Source organism: Sinohyriopsis cumingii, chromosome 19 (assembly GCF_028554795.1).
Source record: "Sinohyriopsis cumingii isolate HCF-2022 chromosome 19, ASM2855479v2, whole genome shotgun sequence".
Lineage (NCBI taxonomy): Eukaryota > Metazoa > Mollusca > Bivalvia > Unionida > Unionidae > Sinohyriopsis > Sinohyriopsis cumingii.
The window spans coordinates 35,705,872-35,729,726 of record NC_142979.1 but is presented as its reverse complement, the minus strand read 5'-3'; positions in this window follow the sequence as shown (position 1 = coordinate 35,729,726).

Here is a 23,855-nt window from a genome sequence, read left to right as displayed (position 1 = left end):
ATATTATATTATATTATATTGTATTATATTATGTTATATTTTGTGTGCGGTAAACAAGACTTTCATGTAAACATATCGAGTTATCCTAAAGTAATAATTATTTAAAAACGTTTATGATCAATTCGATGCCGGAACCTTTGTAAGCACGGTCCTAGTAGTTCTGATTCCCAATGCGTAGACATAATTGCTTCATGTTGTCCGGGTATAATAATAATTAGCAGCTGTCTATTTACAGATCCCTTAAATTTGATAGTAAATACAATCTTTACATTACATGTGTTTGCTTGGGGACACGCGTATCAAGTTATATTATAATGGTATTCATCTTTCAAATCGTCAAAGTTTCATTTCCACTGTAATGGAAGATATTTTGATAAATAATTTTAAGAGAACATAACCCATCAAGTCAACGCATAAAATTTATTTCGATAGTTTAATAAAGTCAATGTTTGCTTTACTTTGCAGAAACCACAGACCCTAATTAGTAGAGCTGCCTCTCTCCGATTCAAATTGTAGTGAACTTTATCGAAAATGTAAAGATTGAAAATGAAATTTGTATGTTTGAAATTACACTACGTTGGATGTCATTATATGGATTGTTTTATTTTCTGCAATGATTATACATGTTAATGTTTATATATTATATGCGCCACATAAATCTTGTCAACAATAAATATATAAGCAAGGTGAATAAAGGATGGATATATATAAGTATTTCATTGTGAGAACCACATTATATCCGGAGCGAAACAAACATACAAACAGATCTTTTGAATCAATTTCAATTGTTGCTCAGAATATTTATGGATTTTGAATAAATATCATACAATTGGACACCGTCTGAATGTTATCATTATTAAGTTGAAATTATTTTAAATTCCTGAAAAATTATATCTCTTTTGTTCCATGCTACTTAGACCAGTAGATGCTGTGCTAAATATCAGTCATTTCCTAACGAACTTTTCCTCGGTGTATAATAAGCTGTTGAGACGGATGTTTGTTTTGTCTTTGAAACTGGGTCTGCCAAAAAGATCTATCAATTCAAAGAGTGAAATTCCGTTTGGTTTCTTCAACATACTACACTTAGCTGTTTGAGTTTGTTGATACTTGATAGTTTGGTCCTGACAAATTGTCCTTTACGTTCTCTCTACATTTACAAGCAGCAACCAACACGTATGTTCTACAAGATACATAAATGTTTGTTGTAAATTGAAATAATTATGTCTATCACACTTTGACACAGATCGTCAGTGAGTATTAACAGCGGCACTAAAAGGAAAATTTGAAAATGATTTGAACGTTTATTCCTGGGAATATATCAAATATCGTTTTCCTAACATCCTAGTTAATTCGTCTTCTCGTTCAAAACGTAATCAACAAGAGCAGTGCAAATCTTGCTCATTATTCATATGAGACATAATCTTGCTATTAGGAACTAGGCCATAATCCTAAAAGGATGATGTGGATGAGAACAGTAATAGGAATCAATTGGTTAGTGCCAGTTTCCTTGACAAAGTAAATCAGAAAGCATACTGGAATAAAAGGGATAGAAGAGATAGAAACTAACAATTTAAAGCATAATCATGTAAGACATGGAAAGGATACATTGACTGTTTTTGTCAAAGTAGATGAGTCACATTTTTGCAAATGTTTTAGAGAAGGCTTTTTTCCTTCACATTTGGCTGGGCAAGAGAAAGACAAGAAGTGTAAATAAGGAAAATATTCGTTATTAGCGAGTTTAGACAATACTATTCACACCGGTTACTACTGGATTGTATGTAGACACTACTAAATGTATGTAGGCTGCTGAATAGTACTGTCCATATAATGACAAAATAGGGTGTTCTTGTTATGCATGATATCAGAAAGTAAGTGAGTCCATTTGCTCCATCCCAATACTACATCAAACCACCGGAACCTATGGATTTTAGGAATGTAAAATTATTTGACCTAAACGTAAGCACCTTTCAAGACCGCCTCTCTGAAAGATATAATTTCTCTCCTGTGCAACATTGTAGGGATCTTAAATTGAAGGTATATAGGGATAATGGTCATCAGAAAGCTGGACTGACGCAACACATTCTAGATATAGACACCACTACTTGGAGCAAAAGAAAGTCAATTAATCGTTTTTAAAGTTTGAATATTGGAAAGGCAAATTCTTGCCTTGAAGATACAGGAGACAAACAAGGTTATGATGATTTGTTTGTGGAGTCTGTATAATGTATTGATAATGAATCGAAACGGTCGGAGCTGTCATAAAATCTGGTGAGGGGAAGTTGTTTGTTTAACATCAACATTGAGAATGGAATTCCTAATTTATTTCCCGAAAACTCGCCAGTAGTTAGTCTGAGATCGACACATTTTGCAGTATCATCATGATAAATAATATAAACTGTTTATCCATCAGGGGTGCAGCAAATATTTGCCCGTGATATTAGGCTCGATAAATGCACGCTTTTTTCTGCTAAATTATTTTCATGTTGTAAACCTTCCATTTCGCAGTGAAGAAGCTTACAATACCAACTTCGAATTTTAATGTACAGCCTATATTAATATATTCCAATCATTTAACAATCACACGATCCCTCAATCGCAAGTTAATGGGATTCCTTAGCCCGAATCCTTTGGTTGTGTCCGCACTGTTGTTTAATAAATCCTAGTTTTATTTGTATACGTATGTGCCGAAAGAGCAAGCTTCGCTAAAGACACTTTTGCAGCTACACTTTAGTTATGTACAAGTAAAAAGAATACCTTCACGCGATTTTCATTGTTTAAAATTCTGCCTTCACGCGACTTTCATTGTTTTGTTAGTTATTTAATACAATGATGTAGATGACTTATCAACCCACTGTAATGACCGTACGTAAGGAGTGACTTTATCAGCCGATGTGTATTAATGGCCAAGTATCTTACTCAAGTTGTAGTTTTCTTTAGTTTATTTTATTGATATTGCAGTCAATGGATCTTCAAAGCTCTTCATGCAGGATAATAACCAACCAAAAAATAATCCACATACGCAACAAGTTACATTGGAAATACTGTGAGTGGCAAAATTAACATGAATTAAGCCACGTAATTAATGCTTCCAATGGACATTTGTCCGAGTAATTTAAAATCAGAAAAGCCAATTTACAATAGAGTAAACGAGTGCTTTTCGAGGATCTCTCCCAGACCTTCTAAACGTTATGTGAATGATGGAAAATTACCTTTTAGTACAGATATTTTATATTATTCTACCTTTAAAACAGATTTATAAATATTTTAAGTCATACTGTCCTATGGGATTCACTCGCAAAAATTTTCATATGTCACTTCGAGCCTTCTGAGGGAAAAATAACCTACGCGTGGTGTTTGGAATTGCATTTATGGGAATTTTTCCATCGTTGGCCGAATATTCATATCGGGCGGACGTGTTTGACACACGTGATCCCTTGCTTAATCCAGTGCATTTGAAAGGATTGTTATTCGCCAAATGATTTGTATTGTATCTCTCTCACTCTCTCTCTCTCTCTCTCTCTCTCTCTCTCTCTCTATATATATATATATATATATATATATATATATATATATATATATGTATATGTATATATAGATAGATAGATAGATAGATAGATATACAGAGAGAGAGACAGACAGACAGACTGATAGATGCGACGTAACGGTAACAATAAATTTATGATATTAAATTAGCTTCGTATAATTAGTTGTTTATAATAACACATTAGTTTTCCGTTAAAACATTTTATGAAAAAAATATAATTCACTTTATTCGTACTTTTCTCCTGTAACAAAATCTGATATATGATAAATTCATATAGTGATATTACTCACACTTCAATTCGGTAAACATTACCTCATTTTTTGGCCTTTTGTTTTTGATCATGGATCATTTACTGCAGCTGGTGTACCATTTTTGAAACAGCGAAAACTGCAATACAAATCAACAAGGAACTTTATGCTGTTTGGCTGTAGCATCGGAGTCAAATCAGACCAGACATTGTGCATGCTCGTATGTCGAACAAATATGAATGGAATATATTGGATTTTGTTCGAATTAATTATTTTACAATTACGAGCTTTTGGTAAAAATACAATGAGATTAAGGAACCTATTCCACCAAGCTCTTGATTCCAAATATGTTGGTAGAGAAATTGCAAATACATTTTGTGCAGACTTTCATGATCGGTTCTTCAACTATATCACGGTGAATATCTGGGTTGGGGAACCATTTGGAGCACAACATTCTTAAATTACCTTTTGTTTGAGACATTTCATTGGTTCCACAAAATCACGGTTCCAATTTAAAGAAGAAGACCATCTCGCAAAAATTGCTACATTCATACTGCCGATATCATATACATTTTAATTTTACTTGATTCATTGACAGATTGACTGACAGACACCAAAAGACAGACGGAAATGTAACTCGATATAAGATGCAATATAGATTTTTAGCCGATTGGATATCGCAGATTAAAGTTATAACATAAACGATTAAAATATAACTTACCAGTTATATGTAAATGATTGAAAAAGAACGGTTATTAAGTCAACGATGGTGTTGACTCAAGACTACACTAACTTGTTTCATATATAGATAAACGCTCACTTGTCTGACATTTAGGTCAGTGACTATTGACAGATACTAAGAGTTTCGAACAACAACATTGTTTCCATGTAACAAACAAGCGGATTATACATACTAAGTTGGTTTGATAGCGTATAAACATATTAATGATCACTAACGCCATCATATTGATACATTGTTATGGATATTACTATCTTTGTAGTTAATGAAAATTTTAAACTTGCTTAAATTATAAAATTAAATACGTAGACCATGAAAGTGCTTGACAGTTCATGCTACGTAGAAAGTGCTTGAATATCCTTCATTTGTGTTTGATTGTGTCCTTTGCATAATTTTCTAAAGCAATTGTAGTAATGTTTATTATTTGCCTTGACTGAAGCAGAACAAAATCCTTATTCGAGGCGAATTGTTTCACTTTGAGTTCAGTCAAGATCACCAGGTGTATAAATGATCAATGATTTAGGTTTTTTCAGAATGACCTATACAATGGCAAACAGCCAACAATTCAGCATAACCTAAAATTGTGACTTTAGAAACTGTATTTCATTTGGATTATCATCTTTTTGTTTGTTTTCTTGTAAGTGTCTATAACATCAAATAATTTCATACATCTAACCAATGCAACTGTTGTTAGAGGTATTATTATTATTATTGCTATTATTATCGCAGTTAAATAAAAACAAGTTTGCTTAATTTGTTATTTTGGCATTTGCTTGTATTCTCCATAAAGCGACAAAAGGCGTTGGGCACAAGTTCGGCTACTTTATCTTGATGGTACCTATTTTTTCACTATATAAAACCCAAAAGAGTATCTCCTCTTTAACGGAATGATAAATCTGATTATAAGTGTTTTCCTTGTTCATTCCTCCCGAGGCATGTAGGCCCGACTCACTAGACTGATCTCGGAGTGTTGGAGGCAGATCAAGCGATGACTTAGTAGTTATTGTTCCGAACTCGCAACCAAAAATAGGTGTCCTGCCATGAGATCTTTCCATGTCAATGATGTGATTTAAATGTGCTGATGTATTCGAAAGAACCCCCTAAAATAAAGCATTATTTAATTGAAGGCATGTAACGTTTATAGCATCAACATCGGCTGGGAGTGTTTTTTGTCCATTTGAAATCAAGTACATTGTCATCAAGAACATTTATGGTCAATTTATTATTGTGTATATACAAAACTAATTTTAGGACGCAAGGCTCTAAGCTCTGTACAACAAGTTCACAAGTTCAATTGTGCATGTACATGAATAATACATGAATAGTACATAAGCAGGTTTTCGTTTTGAAAGGTGAAATCATGTGATTCAAAGACTGAGTTCTAAATGTATTTTTATTCAAGAGAATATATTATATATTAACTAGAACACAAGTGTCTACATTTTGGCTTTTTTTTTTTTTTCATACATGATTTTATATTATCAATGAACTGGTTTTCACTGATAGGCGATAAATCAGGGAATGCTTGAAGAACTTAGAGGGACATAACATTGAAGATTGTGGTGGCTTACGAGATAGCAAAACTGCAAAAGATTGATTCATTTCATATAATGCTTTTGAATTTAAAACCTAGAGTTACAAGATTTTGAATATATGATTTACCAGCAATTACTTGATTTTGTAATATTCTATTCATTTTGGGATGGTTGTGACAAACCATTTAAATTGTTTCATTATGGCTTTTAAAGTTGAATGTAATTAAATTTCTTACTCATAGATACCTTGAGAAAACATTATTTATCTCAGTTGTGTTGATAAATTGTGTATTTCTAGATTCGCTAAAAACATTAAATGTTCTGGAGGTTAATGAATAAAATTGCCTTTTTCCTGGACAAAAATCAGTTCACCACCACCCCACACAATGTAATGTGAGGTTTTAAGCTGTCATAAATGTAATAGTGCAAGACTGATAAAGAAGATGTGTACATAATACATAGGATGTAATAGTATTTCAAACCATAGAGATTAATATATATGTATGTTGGTGAAAGTGAACTGATTTAAAACTATTAGATAATACAGAATTATTTGAATGGCAAAGAGGGTTGCACCTATGCATAGTGATAAACAACAGTTTGTGTGTAAAAAAACATTTGTCTAATTCATACTCGAATGTGACATTGAATCCTTGTGCATTTTGTTTCCTGCGATAAAGAGGGTCATATTTTTTCGCCTATCTAAAAGAGAGAACATGAGTTTATCTCTGATTCTTGATTACATCATTGGCCCATTGGTCGAGGTTCTTAAAATATCCGTTTCTTCGCTAAAGCGTCCTCAATTGTTTTCATGAAAAGAGATAGCTCTGTATCCACTGTAATTTTTCCACCAGCTTGTTTGCCATACTCAACACTGCTTCTTTGTCTTACAAATAGGCAAGAATAATTGGCCCTAGACTAATACTTACGTTCGCGAGTGTGTAGTGTATTAATATATGCGGTAATTGTTAAATCAGAGTGTTTAACTTTCTTATGTGCTTCTATAGGCGATCTTCCAGTGGTATAAACAATACTCACATGCATTACCCCATAGCAAAGGATTAAAGTTCGTATTGCCAGGCTTCAAACCCGTATAATTAGCTTGCTTTTGTATGTATGTTGACACGGTGGATTGAAAATTCCTACATCCAGCATCACTAAGTTTAACTGCACCGCCAACGTTACATATGCATACGTTTGGAAGAAACCGAAAATAATTATCATCTAATCTGTTCAAAATACTTATATTGGCTATACTATGCATAAGGGTTGCCACAGGGCTATATCCCGACATATTAAAATGATGCGGACTATCTACACATAATGCCAAAACAGTTACATCCTGTGATTTATTATATTAAAAAGTAGGTGATTACATTCTCTCGATCTCTATAGCCGCCCTCCAACTCTACATAAAGCTATAAAGGTAAAGAAAGTTCGTCAGCCCAAGTGTAAATCTGTTTCAAGGCTGACTATTTGCAAATAATAATGCTGCTCCTATGTACCGCTGTGGGAATCTGAAATGTAAACTTGGTTGACCGCCAGCAGAGACCTGGCAAGACGTTACACCTTTCAGGTCTGGTCACCACTCCTTGGAGCAAAAATAAAACCCAAGACAATCGATCGTTTTGGCAGACAATGGCTTACTATTCAATTACAGGGGACAAACAATATTACGATCATTTGTTATCGATTCAGTGCAATTTACTAATACTGAATCGAAATGGTCGGTTCATTTAAAACATTGGGAGAGGGCAAGTTGTTCTTTGTTTTAACATCAACATTGAGAATTAGTTCTTAATTCTTTTCCCGAAGTCTTCTGATTAGTTATTTTGATATAGACACATTGTGTAGTATCAAGATGATTAATAATACAAACTGTCTGTCCGGCACTGGTACTGCAAATATTTCCCCGAGATATATGTTTTTCTGCTAAGGTATTTTTAGGTTGCAAAATGTTCCATTTTGCAGCGAAAAAAGTTAAAACACTATCTTCGTCTATCTTTGTGTTAAGGGCCTTGATCGAAATATATAAGAAATCACCTATACATATTCCAAGTACACGCCTATTTACATTGATAGATTTGAGTTGCTTCATAGAAATTATTGGATCTATTTCAGAATGAAAAGCATTTCGCAAACATTTGTCCTCATTCTGCCGATTTAATAATATACTTTTCATTTTATTTGATATATTGACTCAGTCAGACAGACCAAGAGAGATACAGTTTTATATAACATGCAATATAAAAATATTAGCAGTGTTTGATGATTAGACTAGATAACATTAGCAGAAAAAATCTCAATTACCATTTATGGGTAAATAACTGAAATAGAACAATAGTTAATTCAGTGAAGGTATTGACTACAAAATAAACTATAATGCTTCATATAAGTAGTTAGTATATTGTCTGACATTCGGGTCACTTACTTTTGCGCCATACAGAAGGGTTCGCACACCGCCATTGTTTACGTTGTAACAAACAAGCAGTCTATACATTTTATTTTGTTGTTGATAGCACGCAAACGTAATATAGATTACTAACCACTTTACTGTGATCACATACTTGCGATGTTACTATTCCAATCAGTATAGCTAGGTTTATAGGACTCAAGCAAATCGTTAAGAAATATAAAAGTGTTTGAATTTTAAATTAAAAGATTTCGGCCTTGAAAGTACTTGACAGTTAATGCTATATAGACAGTTGCTTGAGAGGAGTTGATTTTCTGAAAAAGATCGTGTCATTGGGATACGTGTCTAAAGCAATTGTAGTGATCACGATTATTTGCCTTGATTGAAGCTGAAACAATCCCTTATGGAAGCAAAGTGTTTCACGATGACTGACATTCAAGATCACCAGATGTATAATTGTTCAATAATTTAGGTTTTCAGAATGATCTAAAGAAATTATAAACAACTATAACTAATTCAGATCATTGGAAATGTATTCCATATGTTTTCTGATGCATGTGTTCTCTTTTTAGTGTCCCTAAAGTCATTTACGTGTAAATATATATACCTGTGTAGTTGTTTCTGTTGTTATTAGTATGGTTAGCGCTCCGAACTTTAGACCAGAAAGATGTGGCTCTATGTCCTGCCATGCAATCACTCTATGTAGAATTAAATAATTTAAATGTGCTCCTATACCAAAATTAACCAAGCTAAAGTAAGTCATTGCTTAATTGAAGATTTGGAAAGTAAATGGCATCTACACTGACTGGGTGTGTTTCTTTTACATTTGATGCAACGTACATTGACATATAAACAGTTCGTGTCAGGCGAAAGTTCATTTATCTACTCAACTTATTTTAGGAATCACTGTGATGAATTTATTGCAACAAGTGCACAAGTTCACAGGTTGAAATGTGTACTTGCATCTTTACATAAAGGATAGTTTATATTATTAATTTGAAAACCCAATGGTTTAAAGAGTAATGTTTGTCTTGATATTTAAGAGAATTTATATGATAAATAGTGTGTGTTAATTGCTATACTTAATTTTAATTGCGACAAAAGTAAAGTTAGGGCATTTTGAAGATATAATTTACAAATGACTCAGTGATTTTATTATCCTCTATTAACCTTTGATATTTTTACGACCAACCCTTTAATTTTGTAAATGGTTTGGGTCTGAGTAGGGCTTTTAAAGTTTAAAAACAATACAATTTCAGGCTCATAGATTGCCTGAGAAAACACAGACTTTCTCTGATTTGATTTTATGATCCCCTATTATTAGGTATTTAAAATATAAATGATCTCGAAGTAAAAGAAAAGGTTAACTCTTGTCTGAAACAAATCAGTGTACACGACACCACGAAATTTTGTGTGCTGTTTTATAATCTTGGAAATAGAAGAGATGTCACGGAACTTACAACCAAAGAGATTAATATTTAATTATGCTAGTGGAATTTAAAGCGTTGCAAATATAGGTCACTAAATAATTATTGGAATGCAGTGTTGGTGGACGGAGAGGGTCGCTGCTCTGTAGAAGGAAAAATAATATTTTGAATGTGATCAAACGTATGTTTGATTAACACATTAATCTAAGATTAGATAGTTGTACAATTTTTCTTCTGCAATAAAGACTGGGTGTCTTTTCTTTGTTTCTAAAACAATGAACAAGTCCTTGCCTATGACTCTTGGCTTCATTCTGAGCGTACATTCCCTGTTATTAACTATAAATATCTCCTTACTTGGCCAAATCTACCCTAGCTTTCTGATGAAAAGTGATAAATTTGTCGCCACTCATTCTTAATATTGCTTCCCTGACTTCAAATATAAACATATAACACGGAAAATTACATCCCTGTATAAACTCTTATCTAGAATAGTATGATATACACACTTATTTCTTCCCTGCTTTCCTGGCGTGGAACATTTTTTCTGCAAATACAAACGTAACACAAATGTGTACATGTTTTGTGCTCCTCCAGAATCTCAATGACTTGCTATGGACAAGGGCTTAAGGAATATATGTTTAAGTGAGCATTTTACCCCTTTCCAAATCTACCTCCCAAATATGAAAAAGTCAAGGAAGTTCATGGAAAAGTGGAAAATCTCGTTTTGACAAACGCCTTGTGAGTAGCAGTTAACGTGGTTACATTCGAGAATAAAACACATAAGAAAACAAAAGAATGGATGAACACGGTACAAAAAGGTGTTACCGAAACATTACAAATGTTCGCCCATGTAGGTAAGCTTTTGTATTCAGTGCTTTCATGAATTAAAATTACCTCTAAACCTCCAACATCACTCTAACTCTCTCTCTCTCTCGCTCTCCTTCTATATATCTCTTTTTCTCTTACTCTCTGTCTTTATATCTATCTTTCTTTCTCTGTCTGTCGCTCTCTCTCTCTCTCTCTCTCTCTCTCTCTCTCTCTCTCGTAAGCAAGAAAAATCCAACGAACATAGACCCGTTATTTCTAGATATTTGTGTGTTCAGCTGAATCAGGCCAAATTGTTTTGAATATTTGTAAAGCAACGCCACGATTTTTCTACAAAATTATATTCTTTCCCTCGTTTATATGTAACCAAAATGAATATTCAGAACAGTCTGAAATATGCCTGTCTATATTTCTATTACCCATAATATCTACTAAAGTATGTGCTTAGATTCATAGAGCATCAACACTCAATATTGTGACTGTCTTCTCTGCGTTTTTTGTGCGTTTTGCTTTCTTATTTTGAACAGCAAAAACAGGGCATGATGTCTGAAGAATATCTTTTAACACCTGATAGACACTGTGCCTGTTAGTTTGAACGAATCATCTGATTTATATTAAAAGTGACAAAATGGGCAGTTGACTACTAATGTACGTGCAAACGCCAGCCTCACAATATTCCCTGAGGCAGTGTAAAAGGTCAGCCGTGACAATTGGAGAGTAGGGTGAAAAGTGCACAGAGAAGATCTTTACAAAGAGAAGAATACAATGACCTTGAACAGCTCTCCATATAAAGGGTCCATCCAGGATTGTGAGCATAAACTAAGAAAACTGTCAGACAGTTAGCACCACCGCTTTTGATCATTAAGCAGACAGGTCAGTGTACCTTTCTCCTCGTCATCGAACGTTCTCTCTCTCTCTCTCTCTCTCTGATTCTCCTTTTTTATTTTGTCTGTGTGTACGTATGTTAATGTGGATAAATGAGACAATGTTTAAAATGTGTGATTTATTAAGTTCATCAGAGCTCACTGTCTGTTTTTCAGAAAATGAAGTTCTTCGGTTTAATTACGGTGATCACGTTGGGCTTTGTTCTAAAAGATGTTCTATCAGTTTGTCCGCAAGGGTAAGTTGTTCTTATTCTACATCCTTTTTAAATAGAGTGGCTTTACATATAGATACATTTCTGTCATTTTATAAATCAAATATACTAAAGTTATGAAAGAGAGAGATTATTGCTGTTTGATGGAGAGATACATATTGCACTATAAAGGAAGATGGATGACAAATTGAGGCTGCATGTGTAAATAGAGAGAAATAGGTTGAGGACGCATATATACATACTATAAAAGGACATAAAGATGGAAAGATATATACATATATATATATATATATATATATATATATATATATATATATATATATATATATATATATATATCAGCTTGATATATTATTAGATCGATAAAAATAAAAATGTATAATGAATATTGCTATGTAGATTTTTTCCTTTTCCGACAGACATATTGTTTACACTCATCGCATAATTCAGCGTTTAATATACCATTTCCTCTACTTCAGCGGATGCGAATGTGGTCAATTTTGTGTTGACAGCAACAACAAATGGTGCAACAGTACCAATGACCAGGAATGTTTGTGTAAACCAGGTATTTTAAATGCGTTTGTTTGCTAGTTGTTTAAAACCCTACCTTTCCTCTATTCTGTTTTAATTACATAAAGATAGCATTAATATTGCTACTAGAAAACAAGCCACTACAACTGTTTCTGCGTTTGCAGCAGCTTCTCGATCTAGTGTTTCTAAACTAGCACTATACTTTTAGTATTTAGTCCAAACCAAATGATAAGTATGAGGATGAACATGAGTATTATGATAGCTACACAACAATCACTGTCACTATCAAGTTATCGCAAGCTCAACAACTCTCATCACCATCATCATTATCATCGTTTATGTTACAGGATGCCTGGTATTTGACAAAATGCTGACCCGGGGAGAGAACGTAGAAGATATTTACTGTAATGGTTGCTATTGTTCAGAGGAATCAACCGATGGAGAAGCAGTTGTGAGTAACAACACATTTTACTTTAGTTTTGCAACAAGATGTACAATACAGGCACAAGAGAGCATCAAAGTATAATAATTACTGACAAATCATTGTCATATTTAGTTCCTTGACATTTTAAGATATACAATTGTTTTCCTCGCAGTGTTAATGTAGTTGTCGAATAGATTCTTGTATTGCTCATAAACGTTACGTCTAATTCTGACAAACGATGATCAATAATATATATCGACGGTTAATACATACATGGAAAACGAAAACAACAACAAAATATCTGATAAATCATCGTCACTTTCTTTAACGCTTATATATATAGGCTGGAGTAAAGTCACTTCCATTTACAAATCTGATCATTTGGTTTAACGACAAATTCTTGAAGACAGTGCACAATGACAAAAGGCAGTAATGACGCTGTTTAAATGTCAGTACTTAACGTAATTAATATAACGTTTATCAATTTGATTTTCTATCTAATGCCCTGGGGTTATAGAAGGACGAAGCAAATGCTAAAGGAAATGAATTATAGTGTAATGCGACCTATATAATGCATCGATTTTCTGCCAATCGTAGATTTACTATCACTTTTGCAGCAGAACCTGTGCTCAGGTTAGCAACATTTTTTGAATTATTTTAGCTCGAATGTCTCTTACTAGACAAGTCAAATCCGACCCACATTCCAAATATTTGACTTTTATCAGTTCCTTATATCCCGTCTTAACCAATGTGGGCTATCGATTATTTAAAACCATAGCTGGAAAGAGATATTAAAAACTAGGATTAAGCTTTTGGATTGTTTGCTCTCTCTCTCTCTCTATCTCTCTCTCTCTCTCTCTCTCTCTCTCTCTTGCCCATTAATAAAACAAAGATAGATTCTTGTATTTTAAGTGTACCATGATTATATTACTTTTTTCCAATCCTCGCCTGTTTGACTCATTCTTTCTTCCATGGTGACTGAAATGAAAAACTGAACATATCTCTTGTTTCAGTGTACTCGTCGTGCTTGGTGTCTGTTTAGTAATCTTACTATAGAAGTCGACTATCCTCATCCTGATAATGAAAGTCCAAATTGCGAAGAGGATGAGGTGTCCACTATACAAACAGGTATTAAATAATATTATACTACTATATTATATTATATTATTTTATGTTATATTATCTTATATTATATTTCATTATATTATATTATATTATATTATATTATATTATATTATATTATATTATATTGTATTATATTATGTTATATTTTGTGTGCGGTAAACAAGACTTTCATGTAAACATATCGAGTTATCCTAAAGTAATAATTATTTAAAAACGTTTATGATCAATTCGATGCCGGAACCTTTGTAAGCACGGTCCTAGTAGTTCTGATTCCCAATGCGTAGACATAATTGCTTCATGTTGTCCGGGTATAATAATAATTAGCAGCTGTCTATTTACAGATCCCTTAAATTTGATAGTAAATACAATCTTTACATTACATGTGTTTGCTTGGGGACACGCGTATCAAGTTATATTATAATGGTATTCATCTTTCAAATCGTCAAAGTTTCATTTCCACTGTAATGGAAGATATTTTGATAAATAATTTTAAGAGAACATAACCCATCAAGTCAACGCATAAAATTTATTTCGATAGTTTAATAAAGTCAATGTTTGCTTTACTTTGCAGAAACCACAGACCCTAATTAGTAGAGCTGCCTCTCTCCGATTCAAATTGTAGTGAACTTTATCGAAAATGTAAAGATTGAAAATGAAATTTGTATGTTTGAAATTACACTACGTTGGATGTCATTATATGGATTGTTTTATTTTCTGCAATGATTATACATGTTAATGTTTATATATTATATGCGCCACATAAATCTTGTCAACAATAAATATATAAGCAAGGTGAATAAAGGATGGATATATATAAGTATTTCATTGTGAGAACCACATTATATCCGGAGCGAAACAAACATACAAACAGATCTTTTGAATCAATTTCAATTGTTGCTCAGAATATTTATGGATTTTGAATAAATATCATACAATTGGACACCGTCTGAATGTTATCATTATTAAGTTGAAATTATTTTAAATTCCTGAAAAATTATATCTCTTTTGTTCCATGCTACTTAGACCAGTAGATGCTGTGCTAAATATCAGTCATTTCCTAACGAACTTTTCCTCGGTGTATAATAAGCTGTTGAGACGGATGTTTGTTTTGTCTTTGAAACTGGGTCTGCCAAAAAGATCTATCAATTCAAAGAGTGAAATTCCGTTTGGTTTCTTCAACATACTACACTTAGCTGTTTGAGTTTGTTGATACTTGATAGTTTGGTCCTGACAAATTGTCCTTTACGTTCTCTCTACATTTACAAGCAGCAACCAACACGTATGTTCTACAAGATACATAAATGTTTGTTGTAAATTGAAATAATTATGTCTATCACACTTTGACACAGATCGTCAGTGAGTATTAACAGCGGCACTAAAAGGAAAATTTGAAAATGATTTGAACGTTTATTCCTGGGAATATATCAAATATCGTTTTCCTAACATCCTAGTTAATTCGTCTTCTCGTTCAAAACGTAATCAACAAGAGCAGTGCAAATCTTGCTCATTATTCATATGAGACATAATCTTGCTATTAGGAACTAGGCCATAATCCTAAAAGGATGATGTGGATGAGAACAGTAATAGGAATCAATTGGTTAGTGCCAGTTTCCTTGACAAAGTAAATCAGAAAGCATACTGGAATAAAAGGGATAGAAGAGATAGAAACTAACAATTTAAAGCATAATCATGTAAGACATGGAAAGGATACATTGACTGTTTTTGTCAAAGTAGATGAGTCACATTTTTGCAAATGTTTTAGAGAAGGCTTTTTTCCTTCACATTTGGCTGGGCAAGAGAAAGACAAGAAGTGTAAATAAGGAAAATATTCGTTATTAGCGAGTTTAGACAATACTATTCACACCGGTTACTACTGGATTGTATGTAGACACTACTAAATGTATGTAGGCTGCTGAATAGTACTGTCCATATAATGACAAAATAGGGTGTTCTTGTTATGCATGATATCAGAAAGTAAGTGAGTCCATTTGCTCCATCCCAATACTACATCAAACCACCGGAACCTATGGATTTTAGGAATGTAAAATTATTTGACCTAAACGTAAGCACCTTTCAAGACCGCCTCTCTGAAAGATATAATTTCTCTCCTGTGCAACATTGTAGGGATCTTAAATTGAAGGTATATAGGGATAATGGTCATCAGAAAGCTGGACTGACGCAACACATTCTAGATATAGACACCACTACTTGGAGCAAAAGAAAGTCAATTAATCGTTTTTAAAGTTTGAATATTGGAAAGGCAAATTCTTGCCTTGAAGATACAGGAGACAAACAAGGTTATGATGATTTGTTTGTGGAGTCTGTATAATGTATTGATAATGAATCGAAACGGTCGGAGCTGTCATAAAATCTGGTGAGGGGAAGTTGTTTGTTTAACATCAACATTGAGAATGGAATTCCTAATTTATTTCCCGAAAACTCGCCAGTAGTTAGTCTGAGATCGACACATTTTGCAGTATCATCATGATAAATAATATAAACTGTTTATCCATCAGGGGTGCAGCAAATATTTGCCCGTGATATTAGGCTCGATAAATGCACGCTTTTTTCTGCTAAATTATTTTCATGTTGTAAACCTTCCATTTCGCAGTGAAGAAGCTTACAATACCAACTTCGAATTTTAATGTACAGCCTATATTAATATATTCCAATCATTTAACAATCACACGATCCCTCAATCGCAAGTTAATGGGATTCCTTAGCCCGAATCCTTTGGTTGTGTCCGCACTGTTGTTTAATAAATCCTAGTTTTATTTGTATACGTATGTGCCGAAAGAGCAAGCTTCGCTAAAGACACTTTTGCAGCTACACTTTAGTTATGTACAAGTAAAAAGAATACCTTCACGCGATTTTCATTGTTTAAAATTCTGCCTTCACGCGACTTTCATTGTTTTGTTAGTTATTTAATACAATGATGTAGATGACTTATCAACCCACTGTAATGACCGTACGTAAGGAGTGACTTTATCAGCCGATGTGTATTAATGGCCAAGTATCTTACTCAAGTTGTAGTTTTCTTTAGTTTATTTTATTGATATTGCAGTCAATGGATCTTCAAAGCTCTTCATGCAGGATAATAACCAACCAAAAAATAATCCACATACGCAACAAGTTACATTGGAAATACTGTGAGTGGCAAAATTAACATGAATTAAGCCACGTAATTAATGCTTCCAATGGACATTTGTCCGAGTAATTTAAAATCAGAAAAGCCAATTTACAATAGAGTAAACGAGTGCTTTTCGAGGATCTCTCCCAGACCTTCTAAACGTTATGTGAATGATGGAAAATTACCTTTTAGTACAGATATTTTATATTATTCTACCTTTAAAACAGATTTATAAATATTTTAAGTCATACTGTCCTATGGGATTCACTCGCAAAAATTTTCATATGTCACTTCGAGCCTTCTGAGGGAAAAATAACCTACGCGTGGTGTTTGGAATTGCATTTATGGGAATTTTTCCATCGTTGGCCGAATATTCATATCGGGCGGACGTGTTTGACACACGTGATCCCTTGCTTAATCCAGTGCATTTGAAAGGATTGTTATTCGCCAAATGATTTGTATTGTATCTCTCTCACTCTCTCTCTCTCTCTCTCTCTCTCTCTCTCTCTCTCTCTCTATATATATATATATATATATATATATATATATATATATATATATATATGTATATGTATATATAGATAGATAGATAGATATACAGAGAGAGAGACAGACAGACAGACTGATAGATGCGACGTAACGGTAACAATAAATTTATGATATTAAATTAGCTTCGTATAATTAGTTGTTTATAATAACACATTAGTTTTCCGTTAAAACATTTTATGAAAAAAATATAATTCACTTTATTCGTACTTTTCTCCTGTAACAAAATCTGATATATGATAAATTCATATAGTGATATTACTCACACTTCAATTCGGTAAACATTACCTCATTTTTTGGCCTTTTGTTTTTGATCATGGATCATTTACTGCAGCTGGTGTACCATTTTTGAAACAGCGAAAACTGCAATACAAATCAACAAGGAACTTTATGCTGTTTGGCTGTAGCATCGGAGTCAAATCAGACCAGACATTGTGCATGCTCGTATGTCGAACAAATATGAATGGAATATATTGGATTTTGTTCGAATTAATTATTTTACAATTACGAGCTTTTGGTAAAAATACAATGAGATTAAGGAACCTATTCCACCAAGCTCTTGATTCCAAATATGTTGGTAGAGAAATTGCAAATACATTTTGTGCAGACTTTCATGATCGGTTCTTCAACTATATCACGGTGAATATCTGGGTTGGGGAACCATTTGGAGCACAACATTCTTAAATTACCTTTTGTTTGAGACATTTCATTGGTTCCACAAAATCACGGTTCCAATTTAAAGAAGAAGACCATCTCGCAAAAATTGCTACATTCATACTGCCGATATCATATACATTTTAATTTTACTTGATTCATTGACAGATTGACTGACAGACACCAAAAGACAGACGGAAATGTAACTCGATATAAGATGCAATATAGATTTTTAGCCGATTGGATATCGCAGATTAAAGTTATAACATAAACGATTAAAATATAACTTACCAGTTATATGTAAATGATTGAAAAAGAACGGTTATTAAGTCAACGATGGTGTTGACTCAAGACTACACTAACTTGTTTCATATATAGATAAACGCTCACTTGTCTGACATTTAGGTCAGTGACTATTGACAGATACTAAGAGTTTCGAACAACAACATTGTTTCCATGTAACAAACAAGCGGATTATACATACTAAGTTGGTTTGATAGCGTATAAACATATTAATGATCACTAACGCCATCATATTGATACATTGTTATGGATATTACTATCTTTGTAGTTAATGAAAATTTTAAACTTGCTTAAATTATAAAATTAAATACGTAGACCATGAAAGTGCTTGACAGTTCATGCTACGTAGAAAGTGCTTGAATATCCTTCATTTGTGTTTGATTGTGTCCTTTGCATAATTTTCTAAAGCAATTGTAGTAATGTTTATTATTTGCCTTGACTGAAGCAGAACAAAATCCTTATTCGAGGCGAATTGTTTCACTTTGAGTTCAGTCAAGATCACCAGGTGTATAAATGATCAATGATTTAGGTTTTTTCAGAATGACCTATACAATGGCAAACAGCCAACAATTCAGCATAACCTAAAATTGTGACTTTAGAAACTGTATTTCATTTGGATTATCATCTTTTTGTTTGTTTTCTTGTAAGTGTCTATAACATCAAATAATTTCATACATCTAACCAATGCAACTGTTGTTAGAGGTATTATTATTATTATTGCTATTATTATCGCAGTTAAATAAAAAAAAGTTTGCTTAATTTGTTATTTTGGCATTTGCTTGTATTCTCCATAAAGCGACAAAAGGCGTTGGGCACAAGTTCGGCTACTTTATCTTGATGGTACCTATTTTTTCACTATATAAAACCCAAAAGAGTATCTCCTCTTTAACGGAATGATAAATCTGATTATAAGTGTTTTCCTTGTTCATTCCTCCCGAGGCATGTAGGCCCGACTCACTAGACTGATCTCGGAGTGTTGGAGGCAGATCAAGCGATGACTTAGTAGTTATTGTTCCGAACTCGCAACCAAAAATAGGTGTCCTGCCATGAGATCTTTCCATGTCAATGATGTGATTTAAATGTGCTGATGTATTCGAAAGAACCCCCTAAAATAAAGCATTATTTAATTGAAGGCATGTAACGTTTATAGCATCAACATCGGCTGGGAGTGTTTTTTGTCCATTTGAAATCAAGTACATTGTCATCAAGAACATTTATGGTCAATTTATTATTGTGTATATACAAAACTAATTTTAGGACGCAAGGCTCTAAGCTCTGTACAACAAGTTCACAAGTTCAATTGTGCATGTACATGAATAGTACATGAATAGTACATAAGCAGGTTTTCGTTTTGAAAGGTGAAATCATGTGATTCAAAGACTGAGTTCTAAATGTATTTTTATTCAAGAGAATATATTATATATTAACTAGAACACAAGTGTCTACATTTTGGCGTTTTTTTTTTTTCATACATGATTTTATATTATCAATGAACTGGTTTTCACTGATAGGCGATAAATCAGGGAATGCTTGAAGAACTTAGAGGGACATAACATTGAAGATTGTGGTGGCTTACGAGATAGCAAAACTGCAAAAGATTGATTCATTTCATATAATGCTTTTGAATTTAAAACCTAGAGTTACAAGATTTTGAATATATGATTTACCAGCAATTACTTGATTTTGTAATATTCTATTCATTTTGGGATGGTTGTGACAAACCATTTAAATTGTTTCATTATGGCTTTTAAAGTTGAATGTAATTAAATTTCTTACTCATAGATACCTTGAGAAAACATTATTTATCTCAGTTGTGTTGATAAATTGTGTATTTCTAGATTCGCTAAAAACATTAAATGTTCTGGAGGTTAATGAATAAAATTGCCTTTTTCCTGGACAAAAATCAGTTCACCACCACCCCACACAATGTAATGTGAGGTTTTAAGCTGTCATAAATGTAATAGTGCAAGACTGATAAAGAAGATGTGTACATAATACATAGGATGTAATAGTATTTCAAACCATAGAGATTAATATATATGTATGTTGGTGAAAGTGAACTGATTTAAAACTATTAGATAATACAGAATTATTTGAATGGCAAAGAGGGTTGCACCTATGCATAGTGATAAACAACAGTTTGTGTGTAAAAAAACATTTGTCTAATTCATACTCGAATGTGACATTGAATCCTTGTGCATTTTGTTTCCTGCGATAAAGAGGGTCATATTTTTTCGCCTATCTAAAAGAGAGAACATGAGTTTATCTCTGATTCTTGATTACATCATTGGCCCATTGGTCGAGGTTCTTAAAATATCCGTTTCTTCGCTAAAGCGTCCTCAATTGTTTTCATGAAAAGAGATAGCTCTGTATCCACTGTAATTTTTCCACCAGCTTGTTTGCCATACTCAACACTGCTTCTTTGTCTTACAAATAGGCAAGAATAATTGGCCCTAGACTAATACTTACGTTCGCGAGTGTGTAGTGTATTAATATATGCGGTAATTGTTAAATCAGAGTGTTTAACTTTCTTATGTGCTTCTATAGGCGATCTTCCAGTGGTATAAACAATACTCACATGCATTACCCCATAGCAAAGGATTAAAGTTCGTATTGCCAGGCTTCAAACCCGTATAATTAGCTTGCTTTTGTATGTATGTTGACACGGTGGATTGAAAATTCCTACATCCAGCATCACTAAGTTTAACTGCACCGCCAACGTTACATATGCATACGTTTGGAAGAAACCGAAAATAATTATCATCTAATCTGTTCAAAATACTTATATTGGCTATACTATGCATAAGGGTTGCCACAGGGCTATATCCCGACATATTAAAATGATGCGGACTATCTACACATAATGCCAAAACAGTTACATCCTGTGATTTATTATATTAAAAAGTAGGTGATTACATTCTCTCGATCTCTATAGCCGCCCTCCAACTCTACATAAAGCTATAAAGGTAAAGAAAGTTCGTCAGCCCAAGTGTAAATCTGTTTCAAGGCTGACTATTTGCAAATAATAATGCTGCTCCTATGTACCGCTGTGGGAATCTGAAATGTAAACTTGGTTGACCGCCAGCAGAGACCTGGCAAGACGTTACACCTTTCAGGTCTGGTCACCACTCCTTGGAGCAAAAATAAAACCCAAGACAATCGATCGTTTTGGCAGACAATGGCTTACTATTCAATTACAGGGGACAAACAATATTACGATCATTTGTTATCGATTCAGTGCAATTTACTAATACTGAATCGAAATGGTCGGTTCATTTAAAACATTGGGAGAGGGCAAGTTGTTCTTTGTTTTAACATCAACATTGAGAATTAGTTCTTAATTCTTTTCCCGAAGTCTTCTGATTAGTTATTTTGATATAGACACATTGTGTAGTATCAAGATGATTAATAATACAAACTGTCTGTCCGGCACTGGTACTGCAAATATTTCCCCGAGATATATGTTTTTCTGCTAAGGTATTTTTAGGTTGCAAAATGTTCCATTTTGCAGCGAAAAAAGTTAAAACACTATCTTCGTCTATCTTTGTGTTAAGGGCCTTGATCGAAATATATAAGAAATCACCTATACATATTCCAAGTACACGCCTATTTACATTGATAGATTTGAGTTGCTTCATAGAAATTATTGGATCTATTTCAGAATGAAAAGCATTTCGCAAACATTTGTCCTCATTCTGCCGATTTAATAATATACTTTTCATTTTATTTGATATATTGACTCAGTCAGACAGACCAAGAGAGATACAGTTTTATATAACATGCAATATAAAAATATTAGCAGTGTTTGATGATTAGACTAGATAACATTAGCAGAAAAAATCTCAATTACCATTTATGGGTAAATAACTGAAATAGAACAATAGTTAATTCAGTGAAGGTATTGACTACAAAATAAACTATAATGCTTCATATAAGTAGTTAGTATATTGTCTGACATTCGGGTCACTTACTTTTGCGCCATACAGAAGGGTTCGCACACCGCCATTGTTTACGTTGTAACAAACAAGCAGTCTATACATTTTATTTTGTTGTTGATAGCACGCAAACGTAATATAGATTACTAACCACTTTACTGTGATCACATACTTGCGATGTTACTATTCCAATCAGTATAGCTAGGTTTATAGGACTCAAGCAAATCGTTAAGAAATATAAAAGTGTTTGAATTTTAAATTAAAAGATTTCGGCCTTGAAAGTACTTGACAGTTAATGCTATATAGACAGTTGCTTGAGAGGAGTTGATTTTCTGAAAAAGATCGTGTCATTGGGATACGTGTCTAAAGCAATTGTAGTGATCACGATTATTTGCCTTGATTGAAGCTGAAACAATCCCTTATGGAAGCAAAGTGTTTCACGATGACTGACATTCAAGATCACCAGATGTATAATTGTTCAATAATTTAGGTTTTCAGAATGATCTAAAGAAATTATAAACAACTATAACTAATTCAGATCATTGGAAATGTATTCCATATGTTTTCTGATGCATGTGTTCTCTTTTTAGTGTCCCTAAAGTCATTTACGTGTAAATATATATACCTGTGTAGTTGTTTCTGTTGTTATTAGTATGGTTAGCGCTCCGAACTTTAGACCAGAAAGATGTGGCTCTATGTCCTGCCATGCAATCACTCTATGTAGAATTAAATAATTTAAATGTGCTCCTATGGCAAAATTAACCAAGCTAAAGTAAGTCATTGCTTAATTGAAGATTTGGAAAGTAAATGGCATCTACACTGACTGGGTGTGTTTCTTTTACATTTGATGCAACGTACATTGACATATAAACAGTTCGTGTCAGGCGAAAGTTCATTTATCTACTCAACTTATTTTAGGAATCACTGTGATGAATTTATTGCAACAAGTGCACAAGTTCACAGGTTGAAATGTGTACTTGCATCTTTACATAAAGGATAGTTTATATTATTAATTTGAAAACCCAATGGTTTAAAGAGTAATGTTTGTCTTGATATTTAAGAGAATTTATATGATAAATAGTGTGTGTTAATTGCTATACTTAATTTTAATTGCGACAAAAGTAAAGTTAGGGCATTTTGAAGATATAATTTACAAATGACTCAGTGATTTTATTATCCTCTATTAACCTTTGATATTTTTACGACCAACCCTTTAATTTTGTAAATGGTTTGGGTCTGAGTAGGGCTTTTAAAGTTTAAAAACAATACAATTTCAGGCTCATAGATTGCCTGAGAAAACACAGACTTTCTCTGATTTGATTTTATGATCCCCTATTATTAGGTATTTAAAATATAAATGATCTCGAAGTAAAAGAAAAG